This window comes from Notamacropus eugenii, chromosome 1 (genome assembly GCF_028372415.1).
Source record: "Notamacropus eugenii isolate mMacEug1 chromosome 1, mMacEug1.pri_v2, whole genome shotgun sequence".
Lineage (NCBI taxonomy): Eukaryota > Metazoa > Chordata > Mammalia > Diprotodontia > Macropodidae > Notamacropus > Notamacropus eugenii.
Window position 1 is genome coordinate 540,128,041 of NC_092872.1, and position 16,494 is coordinate 540,144,534.

Sequence of the window (16,494 nt, forward strand, 5' to 3'; positions counted from 1 at the left end):
GAATAATTTTCAGGTTTTGTTTATTTAGGTTATCTTTCTGTACCTTTTCATCAAGTTCTTTGTCTTTTATTCAAGGAAAAAAGTGTTTTCTAACTGTTATTATTTTTGACAAAAAGTTGGGAAAATTTATTTTTTGTCCTATGAAGATTTCATTTATTATTTCCTGAAATATAGCTCTAGAAAAACAGCCTTTTAAAAATCCCTTTGTGTTTTAAATGGAGCTACTTGACTATCCTTTTAAACTTCGTACAGTCAGGCTTCCTTTGAATGACCAATAATATCCCCTAGTCCAAGGTCTGGTCACTCGTTCAGATTTTGATAGCTTACAACGAAGGCAAATAGTAATTGTTTTCTGTACTAGCTTGAATCAGAGTATTTTTCCTCTCTGAGACTGATGTTTTTGTGATTGTAAAGTGGGTCAACTTTTGGCTCAGTTCTTATCTAGCCCTTGGTCTTTGAATGCACATTGCCTCAGAAGGCCAAGGTCACCAGTCATCTCCCATCTTAACTTTTGTCTTGCCACTGGACTTTGAAGACTCTGGAGGAGAGAGGTTGATGACTTTGCCCGGCTCTGCCTCATGTGCAAATCAAGCCATCACCCTTGTGATGGATGACATTGATCCTCTTAGAGAATAAAGAATGAACAACAATATTTCTCTAAATATTTCTATTTGAATTCTTGATTTCCTGAAGCACTCTAATTGGATAGCTTCTTATAACAGAACAAATACATATTAAAAAGTTATTCTAGAAGGTATTCATTCAGAAGTGGTCTTATTATTTGGATTCATACTATTCAGTTACAATTATTTTTTAAAAACTGTCACATTCCATCGAAAATGTTGACTGCAAATTTGAATATGCAACCACTTCACAGAATTTATTATTCATAATAATCAAAATCTACCTGGCAAAAGTAATAGTAAATTTTGTTTCAGAAAGTTCTCAGTGCATTAGTAGACCTATATAATGCAGAGTAAAATAAACAGAAATATGAAAAGATAAGCACAATGACTATAGGAATGTAAATGGGAATTATAAGGGTCAAGCCTGGTGTAAGGAAGTAGAAAGTAAAAGTAACCCCTTTCCTTTCATAGGGGTGGAATTGTATTTTCATCAGATCAGTCTTGGTGTTTGCAAGTGTTCTGACCCAGATGAGCAAACACAGTGCTGTACACCAAATCTCTGATAGCTGTCCATTCCTTTTCTGCTCCGCTGTTGCCAACTGTGTGTTGGCTCAAGTTCCCCTCTGTTCAGGGGTGCTGGGGACCCAAAAATCCAACATGCTAGGTCCTGCTCAAATGAATTCAAATTCAAGCCTTCTTAAAGCCAAAGATTCACCATATTGGGTTGACTCTTAAGGAGACTGAGCATTTGTAACACTTGTATTCACAAGCAGGCCAGATAGAATCTCAACTCGACAGAGTCTGAGCTGGATTGAATCTGACCCCCTTCATGGAGGCAAGATGGAACTTAGATACAGAAAAGACTGTAGGAGGGATCTGTGGGTGGTCTGGTATTCTAGGGTGATAGGAGGAGGGGTTTAGGGAAAGTCTTGAAGAGAAGTCCAAGAAGGACCTCAACGGGACTGACTGGTCAAGGGTTGAAAACAGCTGGAGGCAAACAGGAGATATCAGACAATGAAGGACCTGGGCTAGAAACAAGTGTTGTCAGGTAGCCTGGGGCCCCAGGGATGGTCTTGATAGATCAAACCCAGAGAGGATCCTGATGGGAATGGTCAGCAGCCTCGGGAATGGGGTTTTGATAGGATCAAGGGTGGGGAGTGCAACAGAGACCTGGGCACAGTGATAAGGAAAAGCCCATGGGCTTCCAGAGACTGCCAGATCAAATAGGAAGATTAGATTTGAGCAAGAAGGGCTAGATCAAATGGGAAGACCCAAGGGGAGCTCAAGGAGGCCTCAAGAGTCCAAACCCCATCACCTCCAAGCCAGCAGCAAACTGTTCATGCTCAGAGAAGAGCTCTAATTTGTTGACATTAATTCTTCTGGTAGTCATGTTGCCTCAGGGGTGGCGCTTTTGATGAATGAGAATATTTAACTTGGAAAGGATAAGTCTATGATCAGTCCAGTGCTCTGCACCACACATTGCCTTTGTTATTCTCATATTTTGTCTGTCTCTTCTCCTTACAATCACATAGTCCAGTAGATGCTAATGTTTTCTGCAAGGGTGCATCCATGAAGTTTTATTGCATTTAGGTAAATGGAAGACAGTGTTGGTGATGAGAAAGTGATGCGATGCACAACTCTTCAACAGTAAATGACCATTGCTATTGCTGTTTCCAACTCTGTTCTTCCCTAAGACTTCCTGCCAAGTCTGGTAATCTGAGCCTACTCTAGCATTAAAGTCTCCCAGAACTATAAGCTTGTTCTCTTTCGGCACATTGATGATAAGGGCCTCTAGGCCTTCATAAAATTTTGCTTTGGCTTCATCAGGGTTTGTTATGGTGGGAGCATAGACACTGATGATGGTGGCATGGTGTTTTCCTGAGAGTGGCAATTGCATTGACATGAGCCTGTCATTCACTCCTTTTATCAGGCATACCAGCTTGTTGAATAGATTAATTTTGATTGCCAAAACCACACCAGCTTTATGGCACTCTCCTTCACTGTGCCCACTCTAGAAAAAGATGCATCCAGCTCCAACTTCAGTAAGCTGGACTTCATTTGCCAACCTGATTTCACTCAGGGTTGCTATTTGGATGTGATACCTGTTGAGTTCTCTTGCAACAAGAATAGCTCTTTTTTCAGGTCTACTGAATTCTGTGTTGTCTATTAGTATGCACACATTCCATGTGCTGATGATGAGTGGAATCATCTTTGCAGATGTTTTTGTACATTTTGTACATTTTTGTGTGTTTTGACCACATAGTGGGATTCCTCATCTGCCACAGTAATCAGGCCAGGATTGGGTAAACAGACAATGTTTTGTGTACCTTTTCTAGCCCTCTTCCTCACACCAGGAAGTGAGCAGTGTGATCCTTAAGAGGCTGCTCAAACACCCACGTGGTTGCCAAGTCCCATTGCTGCTTCCAGTGAGAAATGACCCTCTGGCCTGGGCCACCTGTGTGTAGGGTTGTAACTATAGCTCTCAGTGTATCTGCACCTGCTGCTTTATCACTTGCCTGTCACCATAGGATTTTGAGGCATAATAGTGAAATGGTATAGGTGATGTCTTTTCATTCATGAATAAATTGAATTTAACTGAGGCAGAGTTGCATGAAGTTGTCAACTTTATTCTCTCCTCCACAGTCATCTGGAGTCATCAAGATGGCTAGCGATGCCTCAGGATGCAGTGGATGACCTTGGTGTCTTAGGTGTCTAACCAAACTCTAAGCACTCCACATCACCTGATCATCTGCCTTCCTGGCTGTTGGAACAAATTGTTCTCATCAGCCCATTCCACCAGAGGAAATCTTCACATGCTTGGTTTGTGAACTCATCAACTGGTTTGAGAACCCTTGGTTATCCTCAACCTGGTTTGGCTCATCTGCTGAAAGGGTTTACCAGGGTGTGGCCACTGTGCATGCTACAACTTCCTGGAGCCACAGGTTAGTTAGGTGGAATAGGTGTGTGTACAAGGAGGACAAGTACCTTTGGAATTGTGAGTACAGAGTATTGAATATACTATCAAAATTGATTGATATATTGGCTAGTTTTGCTCACCTTTTTTTCTTTGTAAAATATGCATTTTATTTTTGTGGCAAGGGATAGATTGTTAGGTAGGAAAAAGAAAAGATATAGTCAGAAATAAAATAAATCTCAGGAACATCAATATATTTTTTAAAAGTTTCTGTCTTTTCTCCCAAAACTATATGACTTAATTTTTGATATCCAACTATTTTGATTTAGTTATATCCAAATCCCAAATTCAATGTGTTTTATGAAATGGAACTTTGAGTAACCATTGACTATTGGATAAGGACTAGTGTCTTCTAATGCCTTACCAGTTACAATAGAACCCTATTTTTTGTTTATTGTTTGGTAGATTAGTTTGGTAGGTTAAATCTGTGAGCCCATTTGGAGTTTTCTTGGCAAAGATATTGGATTGGTTTGTCATTTCCCTATCTAGCTCCTTTTATAAGTGAGGAAACTGAGACAGACAGAGTTAAATGGCTTACCAAAGATCACACACCTACTAAGTGACTGAGGTCACATTTGAACTCAGGTCTTACAGATTTCAGAATAAGTGTTCTATCCATTGTGCCCCCTATCTGCCCAGAACACTATTAGATAGATGTTATTGAAGGACAAAGAAAAGTCCAACATGACAAAGTCCTTTAGAGTAAGAGGGGGAGAAAACCTACATAATATCACATATGAGAGAGATGTGATTTGACAATGACTATTATTTGAACTATCAAATTGAAATGTAATTCCATTAAATTTCTTCCGAACATATTTTTTGCTTGTTATGCAAGACACTTGCTATGTAAGACATTATACTACTAGATTTTAATAGCAAGGAAAGATTTTTTTAAGACACAATTCCTGCCCTCATGGAGCTTACACTGTACTGGAGGTGTGTATGACAAACAAACACAGAACCAATAAAAAAGCATGCAGTTGGTAAAAATAAGTGATTAAAAGTGCTCCAGAATATTTTGAGGATGAAGAAAAAAATTTTAATCTAAGCAGGTACGGGAATCTTTACCAAGGAGGTAGTACTTAAGTTGAGTCATAAGTGAAGTCAAAATTATTTTAAGTATAGGTAACAAAAGAGCAATTCAAGCATAGTTAACAACTTATGCACACATACAAGGAGGTTAGAGACATTGTGTTAAGTTCAGAAAATAACTAGGAGTCCACTATTGCCCAGTTGTCACCTGTGAAAGTGATGATATAATATTCAAATGATCATAAGTAAATATAAAATGTAATATAAAAGTTCACATTAGATTGGCAGCCTTGAGATATACCTGTGATGATCTCAATAAACTTCCTGCAAGCCTCCTATGAGGTTTGTTCAATTTTCCCCCTCCAAGCCTTCTTTTTTCCCCTTATTGCTCATCCATCAGCCTTTCTTTGGAATTACCATTCAAACTTCAGTATAATGTCTAAATCTTGGAGTTAAAGTTTGTCTCATGTAGCATCTGTTGGCATTTGATTTATGATTGGTGCATTGAGACCTACAAGCCATAAGAGATAAGACATTTATTTCTAGGTCTTCCCAGATTGGTCATTTGGTTAAAAATGCCCTTAAAAACTGTAGAGAATCAAAAACAAATGAGCTAGCTTGAGATAATGTCTATTCTGCCTCAGAAGCAAAATTTACCATTTTAAAAACTGCCTCTAGCCTGCAAGCTTTATACATTTAACTAAGTGTCTAGAATCCAGCTGCATATTTTACTTGCCTCTCTCCTAACCCTCTTGTAGCTGAATTCATTGAAGGTATTTTAAAAGGGAAGCACCAGAGAGATACTGTGTTCTTATCCAGTAAAATGGTAGAATTTTCAGCCAAAATATAATTCTCTATATTCCTCAATATCAGCCATTTATTTCCTAGGATGCTTTGTAAGATATTCATTTTATCCTTTTGGAATGCTTGCTGTGTGAGTCATTATGAATTAGTTGTGTGATCATCTTGTATGAATACTGTCAAAAATTACAGAATAATTGAGTTCCTAGGAATCTTAGAGAGGGTGGAAGAAGTATTCTGAACTACTATACTACATTTAAATGGTTCCAGCTTTGTGTGGATGGATGGAAGTGAGCAAGACCAAAGTTGTGTAGATGGTAGCCTACCCTATACACCAACAATTTCTAGCAAGAAAGAGATCTTTCATTTACCACTCTGAAATTAATTCATAATAAAATAATGATAACAAGAGAGACAACATGATGTTGTGGAAAGAAGACTGGATCTGGTAATCAGAAGACCTGACGTTCAATCTCAGCTCTTCTTCTTACTCCATGGGTGATTTGAGACTTTACGTGTCTGAGCTTGGATTTCTTCATTTCTAAAATGAAACAGGTGGACAATTCAATAAAAACATACAAGATGATTTTTATAATGCTTGTTTGTTAATTGGTTGTTTGATGATTTCTCAGGTTTCTCTCACATCCCAAACTTATTCTCGTGTCTTCTTAAAGCAATCCTGAGTCTGCCATCTTAATTAATCTTCACTTGTCATATTTTATATTGTTTTTTTTTTTTTGTTATTGTCATTTTTAAAATGATGCTTAAATAAAGCTGAATCAGAAGAGCCTGTCCCAAGTAAGGTCAGTTGGTTGAAAGATAGTGTAATTAAGGATGAGTTTCCAGGTTCCCTTTCCATTTGGATCAGTTATCTCAGTTGATTGTTTCCTTAATACTAAGCATCTGCCCTGAAAAGAGTGTCCTTAGCCATAAGAGGGAAGTAGACAAGGATCTGAATAATGTCAGATCTGAATAATGTCACATAAACTTATTTGCACTACTAGGGGATAAGGAGTAGGGCAGGAAAAACATTTAAATCAAATATAGTATTTGATCAACAGTAGCAATATTTTTCCGCCAGGATAGCCAGCACATTTCAAAATTTTGATGGTTTCCCCTTCCTCACTATTATAACATTATGCAAGAGTGATTCAACTTACTGCTCCCCATATGTTCATTAAAGTATTAGTTCCATTTAGACATTTTACCTTCTAAGGAGGAGGTGAAAAAATTAAAGATAGTCCAAAGGACAGCTAGTAACAGGATTAAGGAAATAAACACACACACACACACACACAAACACACACACACACACACACACAAACACACACACAGGTAGAGAGAGACAGACAGACAGATAAAGTCAGAGAAAGAGACAGAGAGAGATAGAGAGAGGTTAAAGGAATTTGTGCTATGCCCAATCTCTTACTTTCTTAAGAAAGACTTTCATTTTGCTGAAGATGTTTTACTGATAACTTGACAATTGCCTTCAGTGTTTGCCATAGGGTCTTCGCCTGTAGCAGATTCCAAGTACATTTCTGTCAAATTAAATTGAAGCAAGGTAGTGATCATCTCTTCTTATTTGCACAAAGTACTCAATTAGAAGGAAAAGGCTTAAATTTACAGATCCTTTTCTTTCTTAGGTATGAGAAAGTACATCTTAATAGTAAGGGTTAGTAAGTACTAAAACAGGTTACCAGAAGATGACAATCTTTGGCTAACCCATGTTAATTGGTCTCCAGGATATCTGAGGATATTTTAGATATCTTGGAAAAAGGAAAATATACAAAGTGAAGCTCAAGGTTCCTTCTAAGACTACAATCTTATGATTTTTAGCTTCCAAAGGCACAAAATATTAATTTAACATTCCTTCTAAAAATGTATGTGAGTGCCTACAATCTGTAAATACTATCCAAAGTACTGGAGAGTTAAAGGAAAACAGCATAGTGTCTACTCTCAAAGATCCTAAACTCTATACATTTGCATAAATAATTATAATTCACAATAGAACACAACTTCCAAAATAGTCTTCCAAATCAATTAAACAATTTATCAAGAAGCATTTATTACATACTATCTTCTAGACCCTATTGTAAATCAAAGACCAAAATCAAATAGTACCCTCAAGAAGTTTCCATTCTAATGGGGCAGAGAGAATGTGCATATATAAGCACAGTCTATGCATAATATATAGGAAATACATAGAAAAGACTTTCAGAGCAGTGCACTAGCAGTTAGGGAATCACTAAAGGTTTAACATGCACAGGAATAATTGAGCTAAGTCTTGAAGAAAGAAAAAGAGGGATTTTAAAAGGCAGGGGTGAGGAAGGAACACATTATAGACATAAGGAATAGACAACACAAAAGGACGTGAGATAGAGTGATGTGTGAGAAATAGCAAGAAGGTCAGTCTGGCTGGACCACAGAGTGAAGGAAAATAAATAATGTATAATAAGATTTGAAAGATAGGTTGGGACAAGCTTGTAAAGGCTATTAAAAGCCAAACAAAGGACTTCTTGTTTTGTCCTCAAGGCAACTGGTAGCCCTTGAATACTTTACAAGCATGAATAATGCAAAACAGAATGTGATAACTGTGATTTGAAGGGTAAAAGCAAAGCACTATAGTTCAAAATAGAATACATTACTATAAATAAGGGTCTATAGGGAAAGGTTTGTAGACTATAGTACTTGTAGTAGATGGAGGTGACACAAGTAAGAACTTTGGATTTCTCTTCCGGCAGTAGTGCAGGGGATGGGATCTGAATCCCAAGAAGGAAAAGCCCCTGGACTTTCCCACATGGCTCATGTCTCTGGCATTTGCCTGGGGTATTCAGCCTTTCCAGTCCTTCCCTGTTACCTCTCAGTCACCCCAGACTACTTGGCCACTCCTAGATCCTTCCCACAGACTGTATATAAGGTCCATTTTGCCCTTCCTCCCTCCTCATTAAACTACTCAGATTCCTTAAGAATCTGGCCAGTGGCTCAGATTATTTAAGGGTTTGGCCAATGGTTCAGATTCAGTCTGGCTAATATTGTAGATTTTTAGAATTACATTCACCCTGACCTGTGTTCTAATAAATCTTACCTTTGACTAAAGGAAGGCTTAGGTTGAATTCGTTAGAGGAAGGACCCACTCATCACTGTTTCAGGGTGTCAGCACTCTGAAACCTCAGCAGTAGAATTAGTATGAGTAAGGTTATAGAAGAAATAAAGTGTTGAAAATTCCTCCAGGACTGATACATAGCCAAGAGAAAATTAATTCTTGCCAATTCAAATAGCAGTAAAAATTAAAAGGGAAAAAAGAGGGAGCAGGTGACTGGCATGTGGACTCAAAAGGATATGACCTGAGACATACTGTACACGTAGTCTATAAGATAAGGACTGTTTTTGCCTCCTGGTAACTATTATAAAAGGTAAATTCAACCAGTTTTAAAAAGAGGAAGCAGTCCTTAAAAATGACATAAAGATCCCTGCCAAACACATGTTGATTTAGAAAACTACATACTAACATTGTTTTTGTTTAATCATTTAGTTGCTTCCAAATCTTTATGAGTCCTGTGGAAAATAGCACACCAAAACTATTGATGGAGATTCTGGAACGGTTTGCCATTTCCTTCTCCAGTGGATTTAGGCAAACAGAGGTTAAGTAATTTGCCCAGGGTCAAAGTAAATGTCTGAAGTTGAATTTGAACTCAGGTCTTCCTGACTCCTAGCCTAGTGCTCAAGCCACTGAGCCACCCAGCTTCCTCCTCATGTTATCTATCTATGTTCAATTGTATAATGAGAATTCACATAAAACAGGCATTCACATGGTGGCAGAAGAAATGATACATGAACACTCTCAAGGTCTCTCTTAAGAACTTTGGAATTGGTTGCATGACATGGAAGACACTGACACTGGACTGCTCAGTCCAGCATGCCCACATGAGAGAAGGTGCAGTGCTGTAATGAGCAAAGCAGAATTGAAACAGCTCAAAGGAAACAAAGGATATGCAAATTTAGACAATCCAGTCCAAATGTTCATGTGGATTATTTATGCTGATCCTGTGGTGGAGCATTCTTAGCTCCTATTAGTCTGATCAGTCACAATTGGACACACTAGCATAGTGAGATCATTTTGGTCCTCTTCGAGAAGAAAGGACAACAACCAATATTAATTTTATTAAATATTTCCTGATCACATTTTAATCTGCATCCAGCAGGATTCCAGAGTTTTGTAGGCTGCATGCTACTTAAGGGTTTGACAACTCTGGTGTAGTAAATAGTAAGCTGAATCTTCGGTTTGGCTGACCTGGGTTCAAATTTCACCTCTGACATATTGGGAATGTGTGACTCTGGGTAAATAATTTAATCTCTCAGTGATCTAGGCAGCTCTATGACTTCAAGACACACAGTGGGTGCTCATCAACATTACAAGAACCTTCTCAACTAAATGTCCCCTCTACTAATGAAACAATAGGAAAGAACCAAAATATAATTTTATTGTACTTTTAGTTTTTTTGTTCAAAACCTTATTGTATCTCAAGAAGAAACTGGTAGAAGTCAATAGTTTAAGATCAAAGAAGTACTGAACCTTTGAAGAAACAGCAGATCAGAGCAGATTGTAGCTGTTTGTTCTCACTATGTTTCATCTGCTTACACACCTGTAAAACCTTGGCAGAGCATCTTCTGAAACAGCAGTCTGCCCTTATTTCAACAATTATTTATTGAATGATACCAACTGTCTGACCATGTAATAACAAGGTGAGTAGCAGAAAAGAAGTAGTAAGAATCTGGACACATTGAGACTCAGAAGTTAGGAAGTAGGTACAATTGGCTTCATTGCCCTTCGGTGCATCCTTTTCCTCTCCACAGCATAGCATTTTACTGGTGCCTAGAATCTCCGTACTGCCTCCTTCCTCACTATCAAAGTCCTCTCTCAGGATTAGCCAAATGCTTTAATCATGGAAGGGCAATAGATTTCCTTCCCCCCTGGCATTTCATGCTAATACTGATATCTGATTGTAAAATACAAGGCTTTATTTCCTGCTAAAGGAATTTAAAATAATGAGTAAGCATGTGTAGGGAGTATTTGGTGGGAGGGAAAAGAGAAATTGGGCAAAACCTTTCTCATGCTTCTAGACTCAAACCACACAATCTTTTCGTGGTTCTTTTCCTTAATTTCTTACCATACCTTCTCTGTGTCTTGGACTAATTCCTTACCTTTCTCCTTTTTACCCTGTCCTTCCAACAAAGCCTCCTCCATTAAAGTTCCATCTATGATCTTTTTCTCTAGTCTATACATTCTCTCCATCTGTGACTAAGAATAGGAATGGAGGGAGCTTTCTCTAATGCTTATGTTATTTCTCTTTGATTGAAAGAAAAACCATCAAGACAATTAACGAATGAGAAGTAGAAGGTAATATGCATAGTTACGGCACTTTTTTGATGGAGGTTTTGAATTTGGCTTTATCTATTGTCAATAGCTCTACCTGAATATGAGACAATATTATAAAAAATGGGGTCTTTAATCAGGGATCAATTATGGTTTATTTTATTAATTTTGCTAATTTTACTTTTATATAATTGATTTCCTCTGAGATTTATAGTTTTTACCAGAGTTTCAGGGCACAAAAAAAGGTTAAGAACTGATTGAACTTTAAGTTTTGCAAAATACTTTACATAGGTTATTTGAGTCAACCCAGAGGAAAGGAGGAGGGAGAGAGGGAACTATTGTTTTCTGTCTGTCACATTTAACAGATGTGACAGATGTAAATTCAAAACTTGATTCTAAATTCAGTGTTTTAAACCCTAGGACACAAGCATTGCACTTAACTAGCATAATTTCCTGATTCAATTCTTTGAGTTATGATGAAATGTGAGTGCATTTTTTTTCTGATTAGACAGCTTTAGATAGAAAATCATACGCAAAGACATTAAAATATGTGTGCATATTTGTGTACATTTTGGAGTTTAATGGAAGAGTAGTGAGTAGATAGAAAATAAATGCAGAGTTGCCTGAAAACAATGACAAAAATTGTCCTTTTTTCAAAAGTAATGCTTTGTCCAGAGGCCTCTAACTTCCTCTTTGAATCTCTCTGTGCCTCAGATTTTCTTAGATTCAATAACTTTCAACACCTCCCTCTTTCTTTTCTCTCTCCCTCCCATGCCTGTCCTCTGCACATGTCAGAGAACTAGCTGTCATACCTAGACATGCCTAAAAATCCTAGATCAGCTTAGTTCCACATGAGAAGTCAAAGCAATTCCCACCTGAAAGCATTTTCATCATTACATTAGAATAAAGTAATCAAACAGATCAGCTGGAAACATCTTCCCTGGGAGAAAACAGCCTGGGAGAGAATATTTCAGTCTGTTCTGTTATGGAAGGAGGTCCCTACCAAATCCACATGCACAGGTCTAGTCTTACCTGATTCAATGGAGTATGACTTTTATTTCCTGTGGCAAGCCAGTGAAATAGAAGGTTGATTTTTAATGATTTCACTTTTTTTTTTTTTTTATTTCAGCACTACCACCAAATTTTCCTTTTAGGAGTCATAGTACTTTGATGTTGAGTCCTGGTTTCCAGGTACCTTCCTCCCCTTCCCCTTGATCACTAGTAACCCTGGGTTCTTTCCCTCTCCAAGCAGCTATCTGGCCTGTCATTCTACCTTTCCACCCCCACCCCGTCTATGTGTGGCATTCCACACTCTTAATAAACTTAGTGTCACTAAAGTGTCAGGAAATGTTATTGGTTTACTGTACTATCACTCCCTGGAAGATATCTACATTTTAATAGGAGTTTTCTGCAAATAGTGTGTTAGACTGATGCTAATTGAGGGTATGCCAGGCAACATGTCAGATTGATGAAGGAAAGCAGATATTTGTGGGCTGAAACTTCTTTAGGGCAAGAACTGGGCCTTTTTTTTAAAAGGTGTATCTCAATATGTAACAAAGTACTCTGTATACAGTAACTAACATATATTTATTGATTTTTATTTACAAGGAGGTCCCTTTGCTTGCTTTATACCAAGTAAATAGTTAACAACTCTGCCTATTCATTCAGATGGCCTGGGTCTTATCTTCAAATTAGTGAATATATCATGCAAAATGGAGTCAGGCAACTTAGGTTTTATTTCAGGTTTGACAACCAAAGCCATGTGGACTTCAACTTATTTGACCTCTCTGGGCCTCGTTTTCATTTTCTGTGAAATAAGGAAATTATATTAAATTAATTTTGTTTCCTTTTCAGAATAAAAAACCTCTTGGCATTTAGGAAGTGTATTTGCCATTCTCTTCAGTTGTTGTCTTCTTTCACTCTCCTCCCTATAGCTTTGTTCTCTACTAGCAATTTTCAAGCATGGCCTGATTTAATTGATGACTGCAAATCTGGGCTTTCATTGCTCTGCTCTATAGTCTGGATCAAGGCTTTCTCCAGCAACGGGCATGAGGACTGAAAAGAGCTTTTAGCTCTGTCCAACAAACTATTACTCACAGTGATTTATTTACATTTTCCCTTCTGGATTTCCCTTAAAACCACCATCTTATTTCTGGGGACATCACAAACACATATTCCTTCCTGCAAATGTGATTTATGAGATTTTTCCCAAGTCCTGATTGAACCTTGTTGGTAAGAAATTATCTGAGACTAATCATCACCAAAGATTTTACTCTCTTAATAGGGCATTCAAATATGTTATTTAAAAAAAAAATCAGGAATAACAAGGGCAGTGTAAAGCAGTAAAAAGACCATTAAAGATGGGCTCAAATTCAGGCTCTTTTATTTCCATCAACTGAACATCAACTGTATGCATTTGTTAAATACCTGTAATGTGCCAGGTACTATACTTAGTTTTAGGAATGCAAAACCCAAAATAGAATAGCCCTTCCATTTATAGAACTTATATTCTATCAGGGAAGATTAGGTGTGTACATGTAGGTATGTACTCATTTAAAACCCATGGAAATACGCTAAATATGAAGTCATTTGTGTTCAGGGGCACTAACAACTATAAGAATCAGAAAAGGAACGTGGCATTTGAGGTAAGCTCTGACAAAAATGAGGAATTCTCAGAGGCAGAAGTGAAGAAGGAGTGCATTCCATAGGGAAGGCCAGCAAAAATGAAGAGATGAGAGAGATGAGTGTCTTGGGTGGGGGACAACAAAAAGACCAGCATCATTAGACTATAGTGCATGAACATGAATAATATCAAATAAGGGTAGAAATCTAGGTCAGATTCAAGACACAAAAGCTTTTAAATATCAAAGGGAAGAGTTCACTTTTCAACCCAGAGAAATTAATGGAGACATTAGAGTTTATTGAAAAGATAAGTGAACTGGTCAGATTTGTACATTAGAGGGGGTAAAGACAAAATGTCAGAGTAGGAGGAAACTTTTTTTTTGCATAGCTTACTCATTACATCTCTTCCAAAAATAATCTTGAAAAAATGTGCCAGAATGAAATTTCATTGAAAAAGCCAAGAAAAGCTATAGTGAGTCATTTTTCCAACCCAGGGCAGCTTAAGAAGACAGAGAGGACCATGGACCCTGGCATGGGGGCTGACCAGGAACTCAGCACAGTAGCAACAGGAAGTAGTATGGGGAACATTGCAATGCTCATGGGTGCAAAGATGAGACAGATCTCCAGGGGATCCCTGAAATTCATCTGAGAACAAGATCAGGTACCATTTCACAACTATGTTTCCTATTATCCAATTTTGGGTGAGAGATTCAGAGGAGAGAGGAACAACTGGGAATAAGCAGACTGGAGCAAGGGACAAATTCCCTAAAATTATCTGTGAGGCTCTGAGTCAAGGAGTAGATGATAATTCATTGCTAACCTTTAGCCCCATGCATAAGCCTATGGTGAAATAACAGTGCAGGAAACCAAGACCAAAGTAAAGCCAGAAATTAAGTCACTCTAAACTTATAGAACCTTCCAGCAAACAAACAGTGACATGGTCCAGCAGCAACTCATTGAAACTCAACTTCACACAAACCAATAGATCAAAATCTGCATCAGGAACCTGTAAAACTCAGATTAGGAGGGCAGTGAACATACATCTCCCTGTATCACACCATTTTGGAACCAATGAAAAGTTCCAGACCCACAGAATAAGCTATGAAAGCAGCAAAAGGACATAAAAGAACAGAAGCTCTGGCCAGAGAACCACATGTAAAGGGAATAGAATCCAATGCTAACGTAAAGTTAAAAGCCAAAAAGTATGCTGAAAGAAAGAACAAATAAATTAAAAAGAACCTGACCATGAAGAGTGACTATGATGACATGGAAAATCAAAACACAAATACAGAATAACACAATGACTTCAAAATGTCTACAAGCAAAACCTAAAAGAAAAATGTAAATTAAATACAATATGTTGTCAAGTCCCACATCAATTGCTAGAAAAGTTAAAGAAAGATAAAAAAAAAAAGAGCAAAACATGATTTTTAAATCCAAATAAGAGGAATGGAAGGAAAATGGGGGAAATAGGAAAATAAATAACATCTTAGTAAGAAATTCATAAGAGGATGAACAGAGGCAGACAGGTGATTTAGGGAAATAATTTTGACATCTTTATAACATGAGTGAACCACTAAATATATTATAACATTTTCCTAGCTACCTAGTTCTTCAGATGTTGTGATGATCGAAGAAGACTATGTTAGTCAAGTGCATTTTGAACATTAAAACTGAAATGGATCATTATTAGTAACAGTATCGGGCATATAGTAGAAATTAGTGAATGCTTTTCACTTAGGTTGCTTGACTATTTGATTGTCTTCATGAATTTCCAGAGTGTAATTCACCCTCATGCAAATGTTTGAGTGATAGTTAATAATAATAATTTCATCTTTCAAAAGGTATAGGAGCAAATGAGGAAAATTATATTTGGATATGATTCTCACTGATAGGGTGGAACTGCTTTCTTGAGTAAAAAGGATAGATACCTTGAGGGAAGGTGACCACTTCATCTCAGAATCTGTGCTATTGTAAGATGAGAAAACTGTACATAATTTGACATTCATGTTAGATTTTCAAAGAGTATAATTTAAAGGTTTCAGAAGTATAGATAAGAACACATAAACTGAAATTCTGCAGAGGAAGTTGTATGAGAAAAAATGGGAAATATTCAGTACATAAAGGAAAGAAATGTGATAAGGAAGAAAAACAGGTGTTAATTGAAGAGATCAACTTAGATTCACAGACAAATCACCCAATAACTTAGATTTTTAGAAAAATATACAGATATAAGGCTAGGGAGGATAACAGAACGAATATCCAAAAATGATTCAATTCTAGAAGAATGGGTTGAGAAATGCTAAAGCTCAGATGGGATTGAAGCTGGGGAGAAAAACTAAAAAGGAAAGTGGATTTTAAAGCTATATTGGAACAGAAAGCAGAATCAGAGGAGAGACTGGATCTTTATTCAAGTGTATTCAGTGATGATTACCCATTACAGAAAACCAAAGTTCTCTTATTTTCTTTTTTTCCTGCCATATAGGATGACTGTAATAAAAATAATGCAATAAGAATGCAAACTAGAAGGCAGAAGTTAAAGATAAATAAATAGAAAGAGACCATTTGATGAATCCAAATCAATTAGCTCACATCAACTACATCTTCAGCTATGGAAAAAACTGGCACATGGGAATTTTGAACCATTGTCAGTAATATATAAAAGATCCTAGAGAACTGGAAATTGACCATAGTACTTGAGAAGGGCAAGTGTTGTTTCAGTTTTTAAAAAGAAAAGAATCAATTCTTCACAGCACAGTTAAGTGAATTTGACTTTGATTCATGGGAATTATTTTTAATTATCAAAAAGGTTAATCAGAAGTGAAAAAAGAAAGGGGTTATCATAAAATTTGTCAAAAACAAGTCACATATTCTAAGCTTATTTCCATTTTGACAGTGTTATTAAAAACAATAAAGTAATAGTTTGCTATAAACATAGTTTACCTAAACTTACGGTGGAGCAGTTAGTTTGGCACAGTGGATAGAGCACTACACGTGGAGTCAGGAAGAGTTGAGCTCAAATCCAGCCTCATATACTTACTAGCTGCGTGACCCTAGCAAGT

At 37.1% G+C, this 16,494-nt stretch overlaps 1 long non-coding RNA gene across 2 annotated transcripts in view; it reads right to left on the reverse strand.

Annotated features, from left to right (window-relative positions):
* Positions 1-4,619: 4,619 nt before the first annotated feature.
* LOC140527357 (uncharacterized) overlaps positions 4,620-16,494 on the reverse strand; it is a 37,736-nt gene continuing 25,861 nt past the window's right edge. For both annotated transcript variants that reach the window (XR_011974777.1, XR_011974778.1), the window contains exons 2-3: positions 6,866-6,974; positions 4,620-5,977 (exon numbers count right to left, since the gene is read on the reverse strand). This is a non-coding gene — a long non-coding RNA (uncharacterized lncRNA). The remainder of the gene's footprint in view (positions 5,978-6,865; positions 6,975-16,494) is intronic.